Source organism: Podarcis vaucheri (assembly GCF_965113315.1).
Source record: "Podarcis vaucheri genome assembly, chromosome: 2".
NCBI classification, from domain to species: Eukaryota; Metazoa; Chordata; class Lepidosauria; order Squamata; family Lacertidae; genus Podarcis; species Podarcis vaucheri.
In genome coordinates this window covers 48281960-48294271 of record NC_138760.1, presented here as the reverse complement: position 1 = coordinate 48294271, position 12312 = coordinate 48281960, and the positions used below count along the sequence as shown (strand labels likewise).

Genomic DNA, 12312 nt, shown 5'->3' with positions numbered 1-12312 from the left:
TACTGTTACCAAAACTCATTATGTCAAAAACTGGAGGGAAATTAAAATTCCAAGTTTGAAAGAAAAACATTTGAAAATGCACGCGATTTACCTTGTGTGTCAAAATTAGCTAATTTTGTGTTGGCAGCAAGTCTATCAACCACTGGATGCCTTCTGCAATAAGGTAACAACAGCAGCCCTTAAAATAATCCCAAACCCACAAATATATTTTACAATGTTATAACATGTTATAACGTGTTTGTACAACCTTTTGAAATGGCATTCCCCCCCCCCTCTTTTCCTGGCAGATGTGATTTATCATTAAATTAAAAGGTTAATCATAAATTAATTTAAAAAAATAAAAATAATTAAATTAATAGCTTGTCTTTTTATTTAAAATAAAAACACTCCTCAGTACCAGGTGAATGCCTTTCAGGTCTTGAATCCCATTCCTTACTCCCCAGAGTTGCCCATCATCTGGCTAAATCCTCTCTTTTCCCTTTGCAAATTATGCCTATGTTTAGGAGGGGATAAGGAAGACATGTACAACAACAGCAGTGGAACAGCTGCCTTGGCCCAGGAAACAGATCTGAGGTCACAGCAATAGAATGAGCATTAATAAGGCCTAAGCAAACAGTGTTATCTGGAGTTCCAGCTGCAGCGAAAGGTGTAAGTACCTGGCACATACTCAAAACAAACCCTCAACAGCTTCTATGCCATGTGTGTAATGGTCCGTAAACAGCTCTAAAAGAGAGGAGGAGCAAAGCACTATTTACCTCACCAAGAGGCACAGAAAAGTTAACTCACGGGAAAGGGATTTGACAGGGGAACTGAAGTAGTTAGAAGCAGCCTTATCAGAAAAACAGATGGGGGAAGAAAACCAGCAATTTATTTTTATTTATTTTTTGCACTGAACAAGTGAGACAATACCTTTATTGCGGTCAATTAAGGTTTAAATGTTAGATAAAAGCCTTTAGAGAACACTTACTTAGATATTCTATAGAAGAAAGAGGCAAGTAAATCAATACACATCATCAGTTCTTCCCTTTTCATCATCTCCTCATTCAAAAGCTCGTTCCCAGCATTTTATACCTTAATTTGTTGTGCACAATGTACTTTACAGACTAAAGTCCAAACAGCCCAACTCCACAAAAAGTGGGGTCTCATTCCAGATCAGGGCCACTGTCTTTTGCAAATGTCCTCCCAAGCTAATTCCCCAGAAGGTGCTGTTTACTGCAAATAGCTTATTCAGGAGCAAATAGAAATTGAGGAGGGGGGGTTATTGGCAGTAAAAGAGTGAAGGCAGGAAAGCATTACCCCCCCCCCCACTTCCTGCACACCATTTTCCTGATATAAAAACAAAACATAGCCAATGCTAAGCACAATTTTAAAAATGTGTGATAAACACTAGCATGCATTTTGCCTCCTAATATAAACAAAAAATGACAGATTGCTCATCAGAAGAGCATATACCCTAAATTCTGGTGGAGGGAGACAAAGAGTAGGAAAGAGATTGAAAATGGTAACAAGGGGAGAGTAGAAATGGAATGATGGTGGGGACATAGGAGCAGCATAAGATTATGAGGTGTGGAAAAAGGTTTTTCTTCCTCTTTTTTAATACTAGAAGTCAGGTCCATCCAGTGAAGCTGAAAATGGGAAGATATGAGACAGACAAAAGAAAGTATTTATTCAAAGAGTACTTAGTTAAAACTATGGCATTTGAACTCACTAGATACAGTGATGGCCACCCTTTTGGACAGCTTTACAATTTAGATAAATTCATGGAGGAGAAGGATACTACTCATTAAGCCTATGTACTTCATTTTGTGCTGGAGGCAACATGCCTTTGAATACTTTGAATGCTTGGAATCACAAATGAGGACAGAGAGAGTTCAATTGTACAAGTTTGGGAATTCTAAAAGATAGTTTATCTATTAGTCCTTGCAAATGAAAACATGTCAGTCAGTAATTTTAGTAAATTCTGACTTACTAGTGTCTCTCCTTGTCTTTAAAGAAAAACTAAAGAGGAGTAACTGGACATACAACTGTCAGTAAAGTTGCACACTATTTTAGCATGAAAAATCCACAGGTAAATGCTTCCTAAATAATTGACGGTGATAGTATAACTGCTAATTCAAACTACAGGTACTTAGCACCCATTGAACACCCCTTATTCCAGACACACTCAGCAGGGGAGATGTGGACATATTTCACTCTTCCTGGTTCCCTCCAAATATGCAAATAAGCAAGGTTCCTATCCCACATGACTTGTACCTGAAGGGCATTATTTGTTTATTTGTGTGAAAATATGTTTACCCTTCCAGTCCTCAAAAGCTCAAGGTACCTAACAGATTCACACAATAAAAACATCAGATAATAATTACCAAGAAACAAAAGCAGCAAGATAAAACATTGTCCCAGAAACACTACAAGAAACAATAAAAGCCCATCAGGAACCATGCAAAGCCACAAAAATTCCAGCACTACCAACAAAAATTAAAACACCCACACTGTAGGAAAATCGCCTCCAAGTCCCAAGGCAGATTTTCCATATGAAAACTCAGCTAAGGTGGCCAGTTATGCATTGTCAAAAACAAGAATTTGCATCACCGCAAGACAGACCGAAAAAGGACATCAATTTGCATAAAATGTTAATGTGGAAATTTTACGTATAGATGCAAATTTAGAACCAATGGCTTTAATTTAAATAAAAACAAAATACATCTCACCATAGCAGGGATGACACCAGGTCCCTTATAAGCCTGCTCAGTCTGCTCTGTAGATGCTGCTAACTTCTGATGAGCAAATTCAAGGCTCCTGCTCTCGCCTGTTGTGGTTCCTTATCCTTGGACCATGCATGGACACCTTCAAACAGGAGGCTGTCCTCTGTAAAGTCGAGCATATGGCTACCCTGGACAAAGACCTTGTGATCCTTAGCATAATGAAATCTAAAGCAGAAAGTACTATTTTGTATGGTTGTGTGGTGTGCCCTCTTAATTTTGATACTTCTCTGCAAGCAACTAATACAGTATAAGCGTTTCGGACAGGGATTGCCTAGACCTGTACATAACTGCCTAAACCAGCACAGGATGCACTTGTCTCGCTATGAATAAAGTGCAGGCTGTGGAGAAGCACTGCTACCTGCACATATAAGAATAATTACAAAAAAACACATACAAGACTATTCATCACCCGGCGAGTTCAGTCTGGAAAAAAACCAACCCAGAAATGTAACTATATGAATCGTGCAGCTTTTAAAAATGCACTCTCATTCTAATAGCAAACTCAGCAGGTGAATGTCAAGTGCTGACAAGACTGTAGTCAAAATGGAGCCCGTGAAAAACAAGAAGCGTTCTAACAGGAATCTGAAGGCTTGCAGGAGTACAAGGAAAAACCTGGGCAAAAAAACCCACCAGCTCGCTTAATGAAGACAGTATTGCTCAGTGGTTGCAAAAGGATTAGTTTCTTGTTGGGGGTGGGGTAGAAAACTGAGGGCAGGGGAGAGAGGTGGAATGGAGTGGAATATCCTGGAAAAGAGCATGGCTGGCTGGCTGGCATCTTGAACAGGAGCACTCCACCCTACATTTTGTTGCGCTTGACAAAAATCCCACTGTTTCATTGCTTGGCTTGCTGTTTCCACTGGATCCTCTCAATATGCAAGTCCTTGGCACAGCAGAAGGGCATCCTTTTATCAGCAGTCCTTCCTCACCAATATCACCCCATTCCTCCCCAGACCGAGTACAAGATAACGCTGTAATGCATTCATCTGGATAGTTCATTCAAGCATCCCTCTAGGGAAGAGACAGAGCTGACAGAGCTTACATTGCTCATGGGGCAGCAAATACACAGTTGTGTTGTCATCAGCATACTGATGATACTCAACCCTATGCTTAGCCTTGAAATCCCTGAGCAGCTGTATTTATATGTTGAACAACATGAGGGACATTGCATTTCAAGTCTCTTGGGAGTGACGCATAACCATCCATCATCACCAATTAACTCCAATCTTGTATGACTCAAACCACTGATTGGCAGCTCTCATCACACCAGCAGTCTCTGAGATGCTATAGCAAGAATCCATGATCAACTCTTTAAAATATTGCTGTATGCTCCAGTACGACTAAGATGGCCATATCTTTCTTCAACGTAAGGTTGTCAGTACATCTCTGCTACGTCAGAACAGAGATGGGTGGGACATGTCTCAGAATTCTCCTAAGGTACAAAGATTCCAAAGGTGGGATTAAGGTGGGCTTCATATGGGAGGGATATTAGGAAATTTGCTATATGTCCAGCTTACCAGGGAGGAAGATGGGAGAAAAGGCATCCCTTAAGTTGCCACACCTAAAACTCAAATTCTACCTTGAAATATACATGTGACAGGTGGATTAAGATTAAAAGATAACTATGTTGTTGAAGATGCATAATATTTATTCTTTATTTGTTTGCTAAATTTGTATCCTGCCTTCCCATCTGATGCTGATCAAAGCAGTTAATGATAGTAAAATACAAAATAGCAATTAAAATATTAAAAGCAGGTAGGTAAAACATCAGTAAAGCCGATGAAAAAACAGCTAACTGAACATTTTGCAGTATTTACATTCAGCCATAAGAAGTAAGTTAATGAGGCCAAATACACCTCTGTCTGTTAGAAAAAGGTAATTCTAGAACTGGATAGTTAGCCTCCCTTGGCCAGGAGTTCCAGGGCTTGGGGGAAGTCACTGAGAAGGTCCTCTCTCAAGTATCACAAAAAGCACCTTAGATGTTGACAGGACAAAAAGAAGGATCTCTCCCAAAGAGCTTTAAAACCCAGGAAGGTCCATATAGGAGAACAGTGTCTTTTCAGATAATCTGGTCCCAATCCATGTAGGGCTTTCCAAGTCAAAACCAACACTTTGAATTCTGTCAAGAAGATGGGACAGGCAGCCAACAGACTGGCTGCAAAATTCTTAACCAGCAAAAGTTTCCAAACACCTCTCAAGGAGCACATTACGGTATCCAAACAATAATATGTTACTGTGGGTAGATCCAGTATCTGTAAAAGTGCAGCTGGCACACTAGTCTTAGCTGCACAAAAGCATTCCTGGGCACTGGCCACACCTGAGTTCGTGGCTCTGTGATTTCAAGAGACCCTTCTTAACTATTCTGCTAATGTGTTTTGTCTGCCTGTCTTTTCTTCCATGTGTGTCCGTGTGCACATATAGTCTGTTCAAGGGCTCCCTAAAAGAAATAGGCTGTTATGAAATATGCCTGTAGCTTTCAGAATACCTGGTAACAAAGAACAGGTCTGCTGCAGGCTGTGACAGTATACAATAGACTCCAATGATTCTTCTCCCACGCTTGTTCCTGAGTACTATGTAATATCCTAGAAGTAACAAACCCATCACTTAACATTCCAGCCTTGCCTCCAATTTTCATTTTTCAGAAAGTTATTGAGATTCAGCAAGCTACATCTTTATAAGGTTGTCATCCTGCTGTGGTTCTGCTATAGCACATGTAGTCCTGTCAAGCTGTCTTTTAAAGTGAGCCTGGGTACCTTTTAGCATTTCGAACAGATGTGCCAATGAAAGTGTATTTCTGTTATGGTACCTTGTCCTAACACACATGCACTAAGTTTCTGCTTTGGATGGAAAGTTCCTTCCACTTGCTGGTGCATGAAAAGTCCTGTCCCTCCCCTTTGCAAAGTGCTGCTTCCTCAGACTACCAGCCTTATTGATGTCACTCATACACTGGATTTAAACCTCTATAGCAGAAGCAGCAGCTGCAACACATAGAACTGGCGTACAGTTCTGTTAATATAGAAATATATGCATGCTGCATTTTAGGTGTTCCCTAATCTAAGAGAGCTTAAATGGGAGGAAGGCCACGCTGATAGACACTCAGTGGGACTAGTATCAACTCATCTAGGCAAAAGGTACAGCATCATCCAGCTGCTTTAGCTTCAGTTTGGCCAACACAAATGTGTCTTCCAATAACTAGGATGGAAATGAGACAGATGTTGCAAGGGCAGATCATCATTCCATTATAAATGGAAAAACCAGAAAGGTCCCCTTCCTACTGTAGACTCCAGACCCTTCCTGTTGCAAGAATTCAGAGACAGTAAAGCTGTAGAAGAGCACCCTGTGCTTCTGTGGCGTAGCGTGGGTTGTCAGCACCCGGGGCAAGGCAAGCAATTTGCGCCCCCTAACCCGTGGATTTTAGCACTCGAGTGCGAGCGCCCCCCCCATGTTGCGCCCGGCCCCGCTGCACCCCCCACGCTACGCCACTGGGGCTGGGGGCGAGCGAAGGAGCCAAGGACCCCCCCCCAAAGGCTCAGCAGGAATTTATTAAATTTATTATTTGCGGAGCCCCCGCGGCCGAGGCAGCCGAAGCCCCCTCCCCTCAGGCGCCTCCCCGCCCCCTCCTCTCCTTGGGCTGTAGGTGGAGCTCCAGATCCGGGCTTGGCCAGCGCCTCTCCTCCTCCCGGCCGGGTCCGGGGGCTTCCAGCCGTGCTCCGTCCTCGCCCCCCCCCTCGGCTGAGAGCCGGAGCCAGCGGCGCCCCCTTCTGCCGGGAGACCCTCGCCCGCCCGCCGGCTTCCTCTCGGAGGGTTTTGGGGAGCGCAGGGCGCGGCGAGGCCCCTCGGAGCTCTCCTCCCTCCCAGTCGGCAGAAGCAGCCGCCGCCTGTGGCTGGGCCGAGGGGATGGCGGCGGCGGCAGGGTGCAGAGGCTGCCCGTGCCTGGCCAGGCGTCGGTGGCGGCGTCGGCGCTGCTGCAGCGGCTGCTCCTCCTGCGAGCAGTGAGCGGAGCGCAGCCACAGCGACGGCGGGGGGCGCGCGTGCTAGGGCGCAAGGCTGGCGGCGGCGGTGGCGGCGGGGAGCCCGGCGGAGGAAGGAACTTGTCCCTTCCCTCTGGACTCGCCCCCCCCCAGATGTTGCGCCCGGTGCGGCCGGCTCCCCTGGCACCCCCCCACGCTACGCCACTGCTGTGCTTTAATCATTATGGGGCAGCTAGTTGTCCCCACACTTCTTGAAGTCCCAGAAGAGCTGCCAGAGGAAGCAAATGATTTGAATTTCTATCCTGCCTATCATCCCATTAACACCTGGATCCTTCTGGCAGCTGTGCCAAAACATTTCCTGCTGGGGTTTCCCCAGAACCCTGTTATCTTGCTTCACAGTCAATATTCTCTATAGAAAGTAATGATGGCCTGTGAGTCCACAGCCATAAACTGACAGCCCTTTGCACGCAATACCCCTTCTCTCTCAAGGGAAAGTGAGGAACTGGCTGAGGTACAAATCAGTCTTCAAGGGAATACAAAGCAAAGGGGAAAACAAGGTCTGACGTGCTGCATTTTATTAGCTTCTGTTTCTTTCCTCTCTGACCAACAAAACATATTTCTCTCTTCCACCAAACCCACTACTTCCTCATTAAAACTTTCCCTCCAGGTTCACTTTTCTGCATGCTGTATTAGACATATCTCCCCTATTGCATCCTTACCGCACCTTTAACAAGCTCTCTGCTGTTCCTTGGCCATGTCTTTTAGGAACTAATTGTGCTGTGTGTAGAACCTGGCACACAGCTGACACTACCTTATGCATCAAACAGTACTAGTCCTCAACCAGCATGAGTCTTAGGCTGCATTCTTAACCTTGGTTACTCAGAAGTTCCACTGAATTCAATGGAGCTCACTCCCAGGTTGGTGAGGTTAAGACTGCATCACACACCATTCTTCATTCTACACTTAAGGACAGAACTTCAGAACCCTGTTCTCTAGCTTCCCCTCAAAACATCTCAAAGTTTCTGAATCTCTTCCTTTCTGAAAGGAATATTCAGGAAATCATACATGAATAATATTCCTTATCCTTTCCACCTTTCTGAAGCCGTTCTAGATCCCAAGTCCTACACTCTCCAGACTACACTGAATTCTAAAGGTGAGGTAATTAGAAGTTGTTAGCTACATTTTTTTTGTTGCTTCAGGGACCTCAGAGTGGAGGTTTACCTACATAACAGTTCAGCTGAGAGAGAGAATGAATTGAATCAGTACTACCGCATGGTCAAATATGGATATGAACATGGGCTTCCAGTATTCAGGCCCAACAGTCTATCTACTGCATGCACTGGGTATCATTCCTAGTAATCACTACCCCTGACTAAACGATAGGGAATTCTCTCCCCGCTACACACACACACACACACAAAAACTAGACAAAAAGCACACACCTCCAAATGAACAAAGGCCTTTCACCAGAACAAGATGTTAGTTAACAATTATAAGCCTTGATAGTATTCAAAGTAAGTTGTGGACCAATTTCCTCTCACCTTTCGACACAGAAAAACAAAAACTCACACAGAGAACACAGTCTCTACTGGGCAGATGGCTCTAAAACCTCCCCCTGAACAGTCATCCTGGTCACAGCTGACACTTGAGCATCTAATACCAAGGCTGGGCCCAAGAGTGCTACCAAGTTCTTTCAAGAAGAGAGCAACTGCATCTAGGAGGCAATCCTGGCCTCCTGACAAATAGCAGAATCTCATTGGCCTCCCTAGAATCAGATGGCAAGGAGATAAAGAGCTGCATATCATCAGTACACTGATGCACTCAAGAACAGTGTGCTGGGTCAGGCCAACGTCTCATCTAGTCCAGCATCCTGTTCTCACAGCAGTCCACCAGAAGCCTCTGGGAAACCTACAAGCAGGACCCGAGTACAAGAGAACTCTCCTCTCCTGGGGTTTCCAGCAACTGGTATTCAGAACCACACTGCTTTTGACTGTGGAGGCAGAGCTTAGTAGTAGCCATTGATAGCCTTATGAAAAGCCACTCAATCCCAGATGATCTCTCTCAGACATTTCCTGTATATATTTAAGAGCACAGGGGAGAAAACTGAACCCTGCAGGACCCCATAGATCAAAAGGATGAGCGTGAGTTCCCCAGCACCACTTTCTTGCAAGGAAGAACTGCAGCCTCACCCTAGCAAGGAAGCCCAGGAGGATACCATGGTCAAGGGGACTAAAAGCTGCTGAAAGCTCCAGGAGAAATCAAATTTTACCCCCCCCAAAAAAAATCCTGCAGACATCCATGAATGTCTACCTCCATGTGAAGATCATCTACTTAGGACAGCCAATGCTGTTTCTGAACCGAAACCAGGCCTGAAATGGATCCAGATAATCATTTTAATGCAGGAATTTTATTACTCGGGTCCTTTACACAAAATAGGAGTGTTCAACTCTAGCTCTGACAGTTGGATTGAATCAAGTTGATTCCACTGCTCTGAACAGCTAAGTGTGTGTGTGTGTGTGTGTGTGTGTGTGTGTGTGTGTGTGTCTGCATATATATATAAACAGAGGCCAAACTATTGTTAGGATGGAATAGAGCCCTCTCATAAAGACCCAATTAGCCAACCCCTCTCTGGCAGTGTTTATAAGCCAATAATGGGTATGGCGTAAACACGCATTAAGACAACCTCACTGATCCAAAAATAATGTCTGCATCCTCAGGTTGCACAAGCTAAAGAGAATTAACAATCACTGGATGAGCAGCAGCAGAAGGTACAGCATCTGACTGTTGATATGGAATCTAAACAGGAATAAATGTGCGCCAACGTGTCTTGCAAACTAGTCACAACTGGCTACCAAGCCTTGTCAAATGCAGACTAGTGACTTGCCTAATGCCAATTCCCAAGTTTGTGGCTGAGGCAATATTTGAACTGGGAACTTCACAGCCCACATTCATACAAATCAATTCGATGATTTTTTTCCCTCAGAAGTAGGTCCCAAAGCATTCGGTAGGACTTACTACCTAATAAGAGTGCACATGATTGCCATCTCAGCCAGTCTCTGTATGAAAAATCTTTATTCCTTATAGCAGCCTGTATTTTATCCTGAAGTAAGAACCTCAAAGATTCTCTATACAGCTAAGAGGAGGCAAGACAGTGAAATAAGCAAATGGCTTATCACAGCAGCATGGTTAAGCTCTGGTGTCTCATATCTTTCAGGCTGCCTTATATTTACAATGCTGCTCTTTATAGTATCTAGTGAGATGGAATATTTTCCCCATGGTACATTCAAAGAACCTACGTCACACACCCCAAGTGATTCACTACAGGTGTTGATGACAGACAAGAGTTGAATTCAGTCCACTGCCCTCAGGACCTAGCTAGAACTCCAATCAAAAGGCTGAAGAAGATGAAGACCAGTTCCAGCCCGCGTACTGCTATTCACACCAATATATCACAACAGCCTATTGTGAATCTGTTATAGGTAAAAGGTAAAGGTAAAGGACCCCTGGATGGTTAAGTCCAGTCAAAGGCGACTATAGGGTTGCAGCTCTCATCTCGCTTTCAAGACGAGGGAGCCAGCATTTGTCCACAGACAGCTTTCTGGGTCATGTGGCCAGCATGACTAAACCGCTTCTGGCGCAACGGAATACTATGATGGAAACCAGAGCACACAGAAATGCTGTTTACCTTCCCGCCACAGTGGTACTTATTTATCTACTTGCACTGGCGTGCTTTCAAACTGCTAGGTTGTGAATCTGTTATGGACACTTCCAGCTTAGGCAACTTCACCAGGTTGTTTACCAATACTGGGCTGTCTTAAGAGCACTGGGATGGGGTGGATGTGAAAGAACAGGTTCAATCCACAGCATCACCAGATAGCACTAGGAAAGACTCTGCCTGAAACCCTGGATAGATGCTAGTAAGTGTTAACAATCCTTGGCTAGATGGGCCAATGGTCTGATTTGTTATAAAGGCAATGTCCTGTGTTAGGAAGAGACAGCTCTTGGGGGACGGGTAGATGATTTGTAATTCTAGATCCCACGTACAAGAAAAGCACCGCATAGAAGAGAAAAACAATAGTGCAGAAGACATCCTGCCCATTCCCTCTCTCACAGGATTCTTCTTACTCCCCAGGCCATATCTGACCCTGATCTATATCAAGATGCCTCTAGCTGCTGCCTTTATAGACATCAGTCCATCACCCAGGGTCAAGGGTCAAAGCAATCTACCAAGCCGCAGACTCTGGAGCTGGCAGTTCCCTGGCCCTGAGCTCCGGCTGTTCTTGTTAAAGCAGAAGCCATGGACCTAAGGGGCAGTTGGAAACGGCATGCACCATCCCTGCTGGAAGCATCTGTTCCTTGAAGCAGACGGTGAGACTAAAATAATCCACAACCTCACCATCTCCGTCCGCCTGCATAGGGTTCCTTGAAAGTCAGGCAGCCACCAAGTTAGCAGGAGCCAAGCAATAAAGAGAAGGTGACCTGACTTACTTTCTAACTTTAGGGAGAAAGGGAATACAGATTTAGGAGACACCCCAGGAGCCTGGCATTTCCGCCCGCTTCCCTGTTTCATGCTGAATGCTGCACACATGCACCACATACACACAGAGAGTGGGGTGGGGAACAATATCACAGGGTTGGGAGGCTACCAGAGCTTAGAAAGCTGAGTGGGGTGGGGGGCTCCCCATGTTTTTATGCCTCCATCCTAGCCTAGTCTGAGCAGATGCAGCCCTCCCAGTGCTAAGCAAGATGCCCACCTAGGGGAGAACAGGAGTTACTGCTTGCAATGCAAGATGGAAATATACCTAGCAGAGGGGAGAGCAACATATTAAAAACAGATACAGTACTGGAGAGCAATGAGGGTAGAGAGGATTGATCCAAGGCTGCCTTGGGATGAATGAATGAGACCCAGCAAGATGAGGAAATCATTGCACCTCGCTGCTCTTCTTTCCCCCAGCCCGTTTGCAAGCATCTTAAATTAAGAGTCTCCAGCCCAGAACTCTTCCCGGCACACCAGACGCTGTCCCCACATATACAGCGATGGGGCGCCTGCCCCTCACCGTGTTCAATGCAGAGGATGGGATGGCGGGGCGGGGAGGGGGGGTTGCCGGGGTGCCCGTCCGCCTTCGAGCCCTAGAAGCCGAGAATGGCAAACGGATTCTGCCGCGGGGAATCCTTCGCCAGCCCCGCGCCGAGGCAGCGGGGTTTGCCAGCCACACACTCACCTGTATCTCCTCAGAGATCCCTGCTGGCAGCTAGCGAAGAGTTAACGCTGCCAGCTGTGCCTGGCATCGCTGGCTGCCAAGTATCCTGCCCAGGCACCTCGACGGCACATCCCAGTCCGCCGCTGCCCGGAGGGGCCAGGAGGGGGGGCCAGGTAAGGGGGGTGGGAAGGAGGAAGGGTGGCTGGTGGGGGCGCAGCCGGGAGCCAGCCTCAGGGCATGGTGGTCCCCTAGACGCCGCTCTGGCATTGAACCAGCATGGAGGAGGAGGGAGGGAGGGAGGGAGGGAAGGAGAGACAGAGAGCAAGAGGAGGAGGAGGGAGGGACGGAGGGAGGGAGGGAGGGAGGAGGCACCGAGCAGCT

At 45.9% G+C, this 12312-nt stretch overlaps 1 protein-coding gene across 1 annotated transcript in view; it reads right to left on the bottom strand.

The window, feature by feature from the left end:
* The window catches only part of CACNA1A (calcium voltage-gated channel subunit alpha1 A), a 256547-nt gene extending 244489 nt beyond the window's left edge, over positions 1 to 12058 (bottom strand). Inside the window, exon 1 of the mRNA XM_082214686.1 lies at positions 11953 to 12058. The gene's annotated coding sequence lies outside the window, so the exon portion shown is untranslated. The remainder of the gene's footprint in view (positions 1 to 11952) is intronic.
* Positions 12059 to 12312: the final 254 nt, after the last annotated feature.